The sequence below is a fragment of the Eleutherodactylus coqui genome, chromosome 2 (genome assembly GCF_035609145.1).
Source record: "Eleutherodactylus coqui strain aEleCoq1 chromosome 2, aEleCoq1.hap1, whole genome shotgun sequence".
In the NCBI taxonomy this organism is placed as follows: domain Eukaryota; kingdom Metazoa; phylum Chordata; class Amphibia; order Anura; family Eleutherodactylidae; genus Eleutherodactylus; species Eleutherodactylus coqui.
This window is the reverse complement of record NC_089838.1, coordinates 38,574,110-38,587,176: the sequence shown is the minus strand read 5'-3', so window position 1 is coordinate 38,587,176 and position 13,067 is coordinate 38,574,110.

The following is a 13,067-nucleotide window of genomic DNA, read 5'->3' as shown; positions in this document are numbered from 1 at the left end:
GGAAACTAGTGATTGTAAAGTAATCACCTGCTGAACCATCCTGCAAAAGGAGGGAGGGGAAGAGTGCTGCAGGCACTGCAAGCCTAGGATGAGATGCGTGAGAGAGCCCGGTGCAAGAGGAATGAGGATGAGGGGCGGGCGGTTCACAAGGCGATGCTATGCAAAAGATTTTAAATCCACCGCATTGCATTGTGTGTTCTTGCAGAAGGCTGCCTGAGCTTGCTGAAAATGCTGCTCCATTTTTAAAGGTTGGCCCAAGCCTTCCTGATGTTTCATGCCCCACCAGGCATAAGGCTTTGCGTATAAGCATTCCCAAATGAGAAGAACTGAACTGACCTACCTACCTATTCCTCTCCATGGAAGAATTGAACCTACGTTTTTTTTTTTATTCAATAGTAGAATTTTTGTAGGCTGCTGTCTCCCTCTTGTGGGCCAAATTAAAAAGGGGCTCCCTTAAAAATAAACATTTTTCAGCTCCTGTGGCTTTTCGGGGGAGATGCAGGAGGACACATCTGCCCACTTCCAGCTGCAGCAGAGACTGCCTTAAGATGGCCGCCAACTCTGGCATTTATAGTTCTATACTGCCCGTGTCACAATACACTGATGACATCACAATGTAGTCTCAACTGCCAGACAGCTGGGCTCATTAGCATACAGTGTGTATGCATGTCTGTGTATCTGTCTATCTATCTATTTATCTATCTATCGATATATTATATAATATAATCATAAAGACTATTATTAATCAATATAGAGGATAGAAACTACATATAATATATTATAAATATTTATTTATATATTATAATTAATTTATATATATTTATAATCTATCTATAATCTAGATATAATCCATATCTATAATTCACAGCCTTCCATCATTCCGAGGTTGGTATAATGCTAGAGTGTAGGGTGATAAGTAATAGAGATGAGCGAACACCAAAATGTTCGGGTGTTCGTTATTCGGAACGAACTTCCCGCGATGCTCGAGGGTTCGTTTCGAACAACGAACCCCATTGAAGTCAATGGGCGACCAGAGCATTTTTGTATTTCGCCGATGCTCGCTAAGGTTTTCATGTGTGAAAATCTGGGCAATTCAAGAAAGTGATGGGAATGACACAGAAACGGATAGGGCAGGCGAGGGGCTACATGTTGGGCTGCATCTCAAGTTCACAGGTCCCACTATTAAGCCACAATACCGGCAAGAGTGGGCCCCCCCCCCCCTCCCAACAACTTTTACTTCTGAAAAGCCCTCATTAGCATGGTATACCTTTGCTAAGCACCACACTAGCTACAACAAAGCACAATCACTGCCTGGATGACACTCCGCTGCCACTTCTCCTGGGTTACATGCTGACCAACCGCCCCCCCTCCCCCCCACAGCGCACACCAAAGTGTCCCTGCGCAGCCTTCAGCTGCCCTCATGCCACACCACCCTCATGTCTATTTAGAAGTGCGTCTGCCATGAGGAGGAACCGCAGGCACACACTGCAGAGGGTTGGCATGGCTAGGCAGCGACCCTCTTTAAAAGTGGCGGAGCGATAGCCCACAATGCTGTACAGAAGCAATGAGAAATACAATCCTGTGCCACCGCCATCAGGAGCTGCACACGTAGGCATAGCAATGGGGAACCTATGTGCCACACACTATTCATTCTGTCAAGGTGTCTGCATGCCCCAGTTAGACCGGGCTTTTTAATTCATAGACACAGGCAGGTACAACTCCCTATTGTGAAGTCCCTGTGGACCGACAGCATGGGTGGGTGCCAGGAAGCCACCGGCGGTACATAGAAATATCCCATTGCATTGCCCAACACAGCTGAGGTAGTAATGTCGTGCGTAATACAGGTGGGCTTCGGCCCACACTGCATGCCCCAGTCAGACTGGGGTTCTTTACAAGTGTACAGATGTGTTAAAAACTCCGTGTGCACCTACAGCATGGGTGGCTCCCTGGAACCCACCGGCGGTACACAAAAATATCCCATTGCATTGCCCAACACAGCTGAGGTAGTAATGTTGTGTGTAATACAGGTGGGCTTCGGCCCACACTGCATGCCCCAGTCAGACTGGGGTTCTTTAGAAGTGGACACATGTAGGTTAAACTCCCTGTGGACCCACTGCCTGGGTGGGTGCCAGGAAGCCACCGGCGGTACATAGAAATATCCCATTGCATTGCCCAACACAGCTGAGGTAGTAATGTCGTGCGTAATACAGGTGCTCTTCGGCCCACACTGCATGCCCCAGTCAGACTGGGGTTCTTTAGAAGTGGACACATGTATTAAAAACTCTGTGTGCACCTACAGCATGGGTGGCTCCCTGGAACCCACCGGCGGTACATAAAAATATCCCATTGCATTGCCCAACACAGCTGAGGTAGTAATGTTGTGCTTAACCCTTTCCAATCCAATTTGTATATGGTTTTCCTAGGGGGCTTACTCTTTTTCTGCTGTTATACAATGGCGCTATATGCTGGCTAAAGCCAGTACTGCATGAGCTGACACGTAGGATAGGCTCCGACAGCAGAGAGGCTGGCAATATACAGTAAGAGAACCCCGACGGACGTCTACCAACAACGGAGCTGTACAGCCTTAAACCCTAATGTCTTCACAGGTCAGACAGTGGACTGGAAAGGGTTAATGCAGGTGGGTTTCGGCCCACACTGCATGCCCCAGTCAGACTGGGTTTCTTTATAAGTGGAAGCAGATGCATTTATAATTCCCTGTGGACCCACAGCATGGGTGGGTGCCAGGAAGCCACCGGCGGTACATAGAAATATCCCATTGCATTGCCCAACACAGCTGAGGTAGTAATGTCGTGCATAATGCAGGTGGGCTTCGGCCCACACTGCATGCCCCAGTCAGACTGGGGTTCTTTACAAGTGGACAGATGTATTAAAAACTCCGTGTGCACCTACAGCATGGGTGGCTCCCTGGAACCCACCGGCGGTACATAAAAATATCCCATTGCATTGCCCAACACAGCTGAGGTAACGTCAGCTGTAATGCAGGTTGGCTAAAAATTAATTTGATTACACTGTAGGCGAGGGCCCACAAAAATTGCTGTATCAACAGTACTAATGTACATCCCAAAAATTGGCCATGGCCAGCCAAGAGGGCAGGTGAAACCCATTAATCGCTTTGGTTAATGTGGCTTAAGTGGTAACTAGGCCTGGAGGCAGCCCAGTGTAACGAAAAATTGGTTCAAGTTAAAGTTCCAACGCTTTTAAGCGCATTGAAACTTATAAAAATTGTTCAGAAAAATTATTTGAGTGAGCCTTGTGGCCCTAAGAAAAATTGCCCGTTCAGCGTGATTACGTGAGGTTTCAGGAGGAGGAGCAGGAGGAGGAGGAGGAATATTAGACACAGATTGATGAAGCAGAAATGTCCCCGTTTTGGATGGTGAGAGAGAACGTAGCTTCCATCCGCGGGTGCAGCCTACGTATTGCTTACGTATCGCTGCTGTCCGCTGGTGGAGAACAGAAGTCTGGCGAAATCCAGCCTTTGTTCATCTTGATGAGTGTTAGCCTGTCGGCACTGTCGGTTGACAAGCGGCTACGCTTATCTGTGATGATTCCCCCAGCCGCACTAAACACCCTCTCCGACAAGACGCTAGCCGCAGGACAAGCAAGCACCTCCAGGGCATACAGCGCTAGTTCAGGCCACGTGTCCAGCTTCGACACCCAGTAGTTGTAGGGGGCAGAGGCGTCACCAAGGATGGTCGTGCGATCCGCTACGTACTCCCTCACCATCCTTTTACAGTGCTCCCGCCGACTCAGCCGTGACTGGGGAGCGGTGACACAGTCTTGGTGGGGAGCCATAAAGCTGGCCAGGCCCTTAAAGACTGTTGCACTGCCTGGGATGTACATGCTGCTCGATCTACGCACATCCCCTGCTACCTTGCCCTCGGTACTGCGCCTTCTGCCACTAGCGCTGTCGGCTGGGAATTTTACCATCAGCTTGTCCGCAAGGGTCCTGTGGTATAGCAACACTCTTGAACCCCTTTCCTCTTCGGGAATCAGAGTGGGCAGGTTCTCCTTATACCGTGGATCGAGCAGTGTGTACACCCAGTAATCCGTCGTGGCCAGAATGCGTGCAACGCGAGGGTCACGAGAAAGGCATCCTAACATGAAGTCAGCCATGTGTGCCAGGGTACCTGTACGCAACACATGGCTGTCTTCACTAGGAAGATCACTTTCAGGATCCTCCTCCTCCTCCTCAGGCCATACACGCTGAAAGGATGACAGGCAATCAGCCGGTGTACCGTCAGCAGCGGCCCAAGCTGTCTCTTCCCCCTCCTCCTCATCCTCCTCATGCTCCTCCTCCTCCTCCTGTACGCGCTGAGAAATAGACAGGAGGGTGCCCTGACTATCCAGTGGCATACTGTCTTCCCCCGCCCCCGTTTCCGAGCGCAAAGCAGCTGCCTTTATGGTTTGCAGGGAATTTCTCAAGATGCATAGCAGAGGAATGGTGACGCTAATGATTGTAGCATCGCCGCTCACCACCTGGGTAGACTCCTCAAAATTACCAAGGACATGGCAGATGTCTGCCAACCAGGCCCACTCTTCTGAAAGGAATTGAGGAGGCTGACTCCCACTGCGCCGCCCATGTTGGAGTTGGTATTCGACTATAGCTCTACGTTGTTCATAGAGCCTGGCCAACATGTGGAGCGTAGAGTTCCACCGTGTGGGCACGTCGCACAGCAGTCGGTGCACTGGCAGCTTAAAGTGATGTTGCAGGGTGCGCAGGGTGGCAGCGTCCGTGTGGGACTTGCGGAAATGTGCGCAGAGCCGGCGCGCCTTTACGAGCAGGTCTGACAAGCGTGGGTAGCTTTTCAGAAAGCGCTGAACCACCAAATTAAAGACGTGGGCCAGGCATGGCACGTGCGTGAGGCTGCCGAGCTGCAGAGCCGCCACCAGGTTACGGCCGTTGTCACACACGACCATGCCCGGTTGGAGGCTCAGCGGCGCAAGCCAGCGGTCAGTCTGCTGTGTCAGACCCTGCAGCAGTTCGTGGGCCGTGGGCCTCTTATCGCCTAAGCTGAGTAGTTTCAGCACGGCCTGCTGACGCTTGCCCACCGCTGTGCTGCCACACCGCGCGACACCGACTGCTGGCGACATGCTGCTGCTAACACATCTTGATTGCGAGACAGAGGAGGAGGAGGAGGAGGAGGAGGGTGCTTTAGTGGAGGAAGCATACACCTCCGCAGATACCACCACCGAGCTGGGGCCCGCAATTCTGGGGGTGGGTAGGACGTGAGCGGTCCCAGGCTCTGACTCCTCTGTCCCAGCCTCCACTAAATTCACCCAATGTGCCGTCAGGGAGATGTAGTGGCCCTGCCCGCCTGTGCTTGTCCACGTGTCCGTAGTTAAGTGGACCGTGGCAGTAACCGCGTTGGTGAGGGCGCGTACAATGTTGCGGGAGACGTGGTCGTGCAGGGCTGGGACGGCACATCGGGAAAAGTAGTGGCGACTGGGAACTGAGTAGCGCGGGGCCGCCGCCTCCATGATACTTTTGAAGGACTCCGTTTCCACAACCCTATACGGCAGCATCTCAAGGCTGATGAATTTTGCTATGCGGACGGTTAACGTTTGAGCGTGCGGGTGCGTGGCGGCGTACTTGCGCTTGCGCTCCAACAGTTGCGCAAGCGACGGCTGGACGGTGCGCTGAACTACACTGCTGGATGGGGCCGAGGACAGCGGAGGTGAGGGTGTGGGTGCAGGCCAGGAGACGGTAGTGCCTGTGTCCTGAGAGGGGGGTTGCATCTCAGTGGCAGGTTGGGGCACAGGGGGAGAGGCAGGGGTGCAAACCGGAGGCGCTGAACGGCCTTCGTCCCACCTTGCGGGGTGCTTGGCCATCATATGTCTGCGCATGGTGGTGGTGGTGAGGCTGTTGGTGTTGGCTCCCCGGCTGAGCTTTGCGCGACAAAGGTTGCACACCACTGTTCGTCGGTCGTCAGGCGTCTCTGTGAAAAACTGCCAGACCTTAGAGCACCTCGGCCTCTGCAGGGTGGCATGGCGCGAGGGGGCGCTTTGGGAAACACTTGGTGGATTATTCGGTCTGGCCCTGCCTCTACCCCTGGCCACCGCACTGCCTCTTGCAACCTGCCCTGCTGATGCCCTTGACTCCCCCTCTGAAGACCTGTCCTCCTGAGTAAGCGTTGCACACCAGGTGGGGTCAGTCACCTCATCGTCCTGCTGCTCTTCCTCCGAATCCTCTGTGCGCTGCTCCCTCGGACTTACTGCCCTTACTACTACCTCACTGCAAGACAACTGTGTCTGATCGTCATCGTCCTCCTCACCCACAGAAAGTTGTTGAGACAGTTGGCGGAAGTCCCCAGCCTCTTCCCCCGGACCCCGGGAACTTTCGAATGGTTGGGCATCAGTGACGATAAACTCCTCTGGTGGGAGAGGAACCGCTGCTGCCCAATCTAAGCAGGGGCCCGAGAACAGTTCCTGGGAGTGTTCCCGCTCCTGAGCAGATGTTATTGTAGTGGAGTGAGGAGGCTGGGAGGAAGGAGGAGCAGCAGACAGAGGATTCGGATTGGCAGCAGTGGACGGCGCAGAACTGCGGGTAGACGATAGGTTGCTCGAAGCACTTTCTGCCATCCAGGACAGGACCTGCTCACACTGCTCATTTTCTAATAACCGTCTCCCGCGTGGACCCATTAATTGGGCGATGAATGTGGGGACGCCAGAAACGTGCCTCTCTCCTAATCGCGCAGCAGTCGGCTGCGACACACCTGGATCAGGAGCTCGGCCTGTGCCCACACCCTGACTTGGCCCTCCGCGTCCTCGGCCGCGTCCACGTCCTCTAGGCCTACCCCTACCCCTCAGCATGCTGTATTACCAGTGATTTGATTTCACAGGCAGCTAATAAATTGGCGCAAGACTGCAGGCCAAATATAATTTTTTCCCTTTTTTTGAAAACGAAAGGCCCCACTGCCTCTAGTGAATGAATAATCTAAGTTTAATAACTGTGCTGTTTTCCTGCTAATGTGTCACAGAACGTGAGGGTAGCAGAGTTATTAACTGTTGCAGAGCAGGTATTTTTTTTCCCAATTAAGGAAAGCAAATGGCGAAGCCAGGAGTAAAACGTAGCTGGGTGCGTATGATTTTTACAGGTTGCACACGCAGCCGACACGTGTCCACCGGCGTTAGTACGGACAGAGGCAGGACAAATAGAATTATTTTCCGTTTTTTTGCACCAAAAGGCAGCACTGCGTATATTCTATGAACATGAGAAGTTTAATAACTGTGCTGTTTTCCTGCTAATGTGTCACAGAACGTGAGGGTAGCAGAGTTATTAACTGTGGCAGAGCAGGTATTTTTTTTCCCAATTAAGGAAAGCAAATGGCGAAGCCAGGAGTAAAACGTAGCTGGGTGCGTATGATTTTTACAGGTTGCACACGCAGCCGACACGTGTCCACCGGCGTTAGGACGGACAGAGGCAGGACAAATAGAATTATTTTCCGTTTTTTTGCACCAAAAGGCAGCACTGCGTATATTCTATGAACATGAGAAGTTTAATAACTGTGCTGTTTTCCTGCTAATGTGTCACAGAACGTGAGGGTAGCAGAGTTATTAACTGTGGCAGAGCAGGTATTTTTTTTCCCAATTAAGGAAAGCAAATGGCGAAGCCAGGAGTAAAACGTAGCTGGGTGCGTATGATTTTTACAGGTTGCACACGCAGCCGACACGTGTCCACCGGCGTTAGGACGGACAGAGGCAGGACAAATAGAATTATTTTCACTTGTTTTACAAGCAAAAGGCAGCACTGCGTATATTCAATGAATAATAACTGTGTTGTGGCCCTGCCTATACAATTCTTTCCCTGCAGTATCAATGGAGGGTGGAATGCTCTGCAGAGGCGATTTTGAGAAGCAAAAAAAAATGCAGCACAGCTAGCAGCAGCCTGGACAGTACTGCACACGGATAAATATGGCCCTAGAAAGGACCGTTGAGGTTCTTGAAGGCTACACTCACTCCTAACACTCTCCCTGCCTATGCAGCACTTCTGTCCCTAATGCCGGGTGCAACGCTCTGCAGAGCCGATTTTGAGAAAAAAAAAAATGGCACTGCTAACAGCAGCCAACACACAGCTATCAGTGGCCCTAATAAGGACCTTTGGGGGATCTTGAAGCCTACACTAACTACCAATTCTTTCCCTACAGCAGCTCCGGTACAAACAGCACTGTCCCTGACTAACTCACACGGCATCTGAGCCGAACCGCGGGAGGGGCCGACTTTTATGTTCGGGTGACACCTGATCTTCCCAGCCACTCACAGCAGGGGGGTGGTATAGGGCTTGAACGTCACAGGGGGAAGTTGTAATGCCTTCCCTGTCTTTCAATTGGCCAAAAAAAGCGCGCTAACGTCTCAGGGAAGGAAGTGAAAGTAACCAGAACACCGCATGGTGTTCGTTACGAATAACGAACATCCAGAACACCCTAATATTCGCACGAATATCAAGCTCGGAAGAACACGTTCGCTCATCTCTAATAAGTAAATTTCTTGAAAGCGCTGCGGAATAAATTGGTGCTTTACAAATAGCAAGATTTATTTTTATATATAATCCATATCTATAGTTATGTATGGTGGGAAAAAGGCCTGCTGTACGTTTAAATCCTTCAGCCTTTGTTGAGGGTGATGATGATGATGATGATAATAATCTATCATTATTCTTAATAGTGCTATTAATGTCAACCCAGGGAAAAAGTTCCGTTCTTCCCCACTCGAAATACGACCAGCCAAAGCGATCCCTCGGAGCGACGCACCTTCAGAGGGAAACTAGTGATTGTAAAGTAATCACCTGCTGAACCATCCTGCAAAAGGAGGGAGGGGAAGAGTGCTGCAGGCACTGCAAGCCTAGGATGAGATGCGTGAGAGAGCCCGGTGCAAGAGGAATGAGGATGAGGGGCGGGCGGTTCACAAGGCGATGCTATGCAAAAGATTTTAAATCCACCGCATTGCATTGTGTGTTCTTGCAGAAGGCTGCCTGAGCTTGCTGAAAATGCTGCTCCATTTTTAAAGGTTGGCCCAAGCCTTCCTGATGTTTCATGCCCCACCAGGCATAAGGATTTGCTTATAAGCATTCCCAAATGAGAAGAACTGAACTGACCTACCTACCTATTCCTCTCCATGGAAGAATTGAACCTACGTTTTTTTTTTTTTATTCAATAGTAGAATTTTTGTAGGCTGCTATCTCCCTCTTGTGGGCCAAATTAAAAAGGGGCTCCCTTAAAAATAAACATTTTTCAGCTCCTGTGGCTTTTCGGGGGAGATGCAGGAGGACACATCTGCCCACTTCCAGCTGCAGCAGAGACTGCCTTAAGATGGCCGCCGAGCTCTGGCATTTATAGTTCTATATTGCCCGTGTCACAATAGACTGATGACATCACAATGTTGAAACGTTGTCATGTCTATGCATTGAATGAAGAAATATGTCCTTTTAAAGGAAACGTGCATTGGACGTTTTTGCACCCCAAATGCTGCGCCATCTTTAAAGGTTGGCCTGAGCCTTCCTGACGTTTCATGCACTACCAGGCATAAGGCCTTGCCCATAAGCATTCCCCAAATGACAAGAACTGTACCAACCTACCTGCCTACCTACCTACCTATTCCTGTCCATGGAAGAATTGAACCTACCTTTTTTTTAAATGCTACAGCCGCGGACAATTAGATTTTTGTAGGCCGCTGTCTCCCCCTTGTGGGCTTAATTAAATAGGTGCTCTGTTAAAAATAAAAATTATCCAGCTCCTGTGACTTCTCGGGGGAGATACAGGAGGACACATCTGCCCACTTCCAGCTGCAGCAGAGACTGCCTTAAGATGGCCGCCAACTCTGGCGTTTATAGTTCTATACTGCCCGTGTCACAATACACTGATGACATCACAATGTAGTCTCAACTGCCAGACAGCTGGGCTCATTAGCATACAGTGTGTATGCATGTCTGTGTATCTGTCTATCTATCTATTTATCTATCTATCGATATATTATATAATATAATCATAAAGACTATTATTAATCAATGTAGAGGATAGAAACTACATAAAATATATTATAAATATTTATTTATATATTATAATTAATTTATATATATTTATAATCTATCTATAATCTAGATATAATCCATATCTATAATTCACAGCCTTCCATCATTCCGAGGTTGGTATAATGCTAGAGTGTAGGGTGATAAGTAAATTTCTTGAAAGCGCTGCGGAATAAATTGGTGCTTTACAAATAGCAAGATTTATTTTTATATATAATCCATATCTATAGTTATGTATGGTGGGAAAAAGGCCTGCTGTACGTTTAAATCCTTCAGCCTTTGTTGAGGGTGATGATGATGATGACAATGATAATAATCTATCATTATTCTTAATAGTGCTATTAATGTCAACCCAGGGAAAAAGTTCCGTTCTTCCCCACTCGAAATACGACCAGCCAAAGCGATCCCTCGGAGCGACGCACCTTCAGAGGGAAACTAGTGATTGTAAAGTAATCACCTGCTGAACCATCCTGCAAAAGGAGGGAGGGGAAGAGTGCTGCAGGCACTGCAAGCCTAGGATGAGATGCGTGAGAGAGCCCGGTGCAAGAGGAATGAGGATGAGGGGCGGGCGGTTCACAAGGCGATGCTATGCAAAAGATTTTAAATCCACCGCATTGCATTGTGTGTTCTTGCAGAAGGCTGCCTGAGCTTGCTGAAAATGCTGCTCCATTTTTAAAGGTTGGCCCAAGCCTTCCTGATGTTTCATGCCCCACCAGGCATAAGGCTTTGCGTATAAGCATTCCCAAATGAGAAGAACTGAACTGACCTACCTACCTATTCCTCTCCATGGAAGAATTGAACCTACGTTTTTTTTTTTATTCAATAGTAGAATTTTTGTAGGCTGCTGTCTCCCTCTTGTGGGCCAAATTAAAAAGGGGCTCCCTTAAAAATAAACATTTTTCAGCTTCTGTGGCTTTTCGGGGGAGATGCAGGAGGACACATCTGCCCACTTCCAGCTGCAGCAGAGACTGCCTTAAGATGGCCGCCAAGCTCTGGCATTTATAGTTCTATATTGCCCGTGTCACAATAGACTGATGACATCACAATGTTGAAACGTTGTCATGTCTATGCATTGAATGAAGAAATATGTCCTTTTAAAGGAAACGTGCATTGGACGTTTTTGCACCCCAAATGCTGCGCCATCTTTAAAGGTTGGCCTGAGCCTTCCTGACGTTTCATGCACTACCAGGCATAAGGCCTTGCCCATAAGCATTCCCCAAATGACAAGAACTGAACCAACCTACCTGCCTACCTACCTACCTATTCCTGTCCATGGAAGAATTGAACCTACCTTTTTTTTAAATGCTACAGCCGCGGACAATTAGATTTTTGTAGGCCGCTGTCTCCCCCTTGTGGGCTTAATTAAATAGGTGCTCTGTTAAAAATAAAAATTATCCAGCTCCTGTGACTTCTCGGGGGAGATACAGGAGGACACATCTGCCCACTTCCAGCTGCAGCAGAGACTGCCTTAAGAGGCCGCCAACTCTGGCGTTTATAGTTCTATACTGCCCGTGTCACAATACACTGATGACATCACAATGTAGTCTCAACTGCCAGACAGCTGGGCTCATTAGCATACAGTGTGTATGCATGTATGTGTATCTGTCTATCTATCTATTTATCTATCTATCGATATATTATATAATATAATCATAAAGACTATTATTAATCAATGTAGAGGATAGAAACTACATAAAATATATTATAAATATTTATTTATATATTATAATTAATTTATATATATTTATAATCTATCTATAATCTAGATATAATCCATATCTATAATTCACAGCCTTCCATCATTCCGAGGTTGGTATAATGCTAGAGTGTAGGGTGATAAGTAAATTTCTTGAAAGCGCTGCGGAATAAATTGGTGCTTTACAAATAGCAAGATTTATTTTTATATATAATCCATATCTATAGTTATGTATGGTGGGAAAAAGGCCTGCTGTACGTTTAAATCCTTCAGCCTTTGTTGAGGGTGATGATGATGATGACGATGATAATAATCTATCATTATTCTTAATAGTGCTATTAATGTCAACCCAGGGAAAAGTTCCGTTCTTCCCCACTCGAAATACGACCAGCCAAAGCGATCCCTCGGAGCGACGCACCTTCAGAGGGAAACTAGTGATTGTAAAGTAATCACCTGCTGAACCATCCTGCAAAAGGAGGGAGGGGAAGAGTGCTGCAGGCACTGCAAGCCTAGGATGAGATGCGTGAGAGAGCCCGGTGCAAGAGGAATGAGGATGAGGGGCGGGCGGTTCACAAGGCGATGCTATGCAAAAGATTTTAAATCCACCGCATTGCATTGTGTGTTCTTGCAGAAGGCTGCCTGAGCTTGCTGAAAATGCTGCTCCATTTTTAAAGGTTGGCCCAAGCCTTCCTGATGTTTCATGCCCCACCAGGCATAAGGCTTTGCGTATAAGCATTCCCAAATGAGAAGAACTGAACTGACCTACCTACCTATTCCTCTCCATGGAAGAATTGAACCTACGTTTTTTTTTTTATTCAATAGTAGAATTTTTGTAGGCTGCTGTCTCCCTCTTGTGGGCCAAATTAAAAAGGGGCTCCCTTAAAAATAAACATTTTTCAGCTTCTGTGGCTTTTCGGGGGAGATGCAGGAGGACACATCTGCCCACTTCCAGCTGCAGCAGAGACTGCCTTAAGATGGCCGCCGAGCTCTGGCATTTATAGTTCTATATTGCCCGTGTCACAATAGACTGATGACATCACAGTGTTGAAACGTTGTCATGTCTATGCATTGAATGAAGAAATATGTCCTTTTAAAGGAAACGTGCATTGGACGTTTTTGCACCCCAAATGCTGCGCCATCTTTAAAGGTTGGCCTGAGCCTTCCTGACGTTTCATGCACTACCAGGCATAAGGCCTTGCCCATAAGCATTCCCCAAATGACAAGAACTGAACCAACCTACCTGCCTACCTACCTACCTATTCCTGTCCATGGAAGAATTGAACCTACCTTTTTTTTAAATGCTACAGCCGCGGACAATTAGATTTTTGT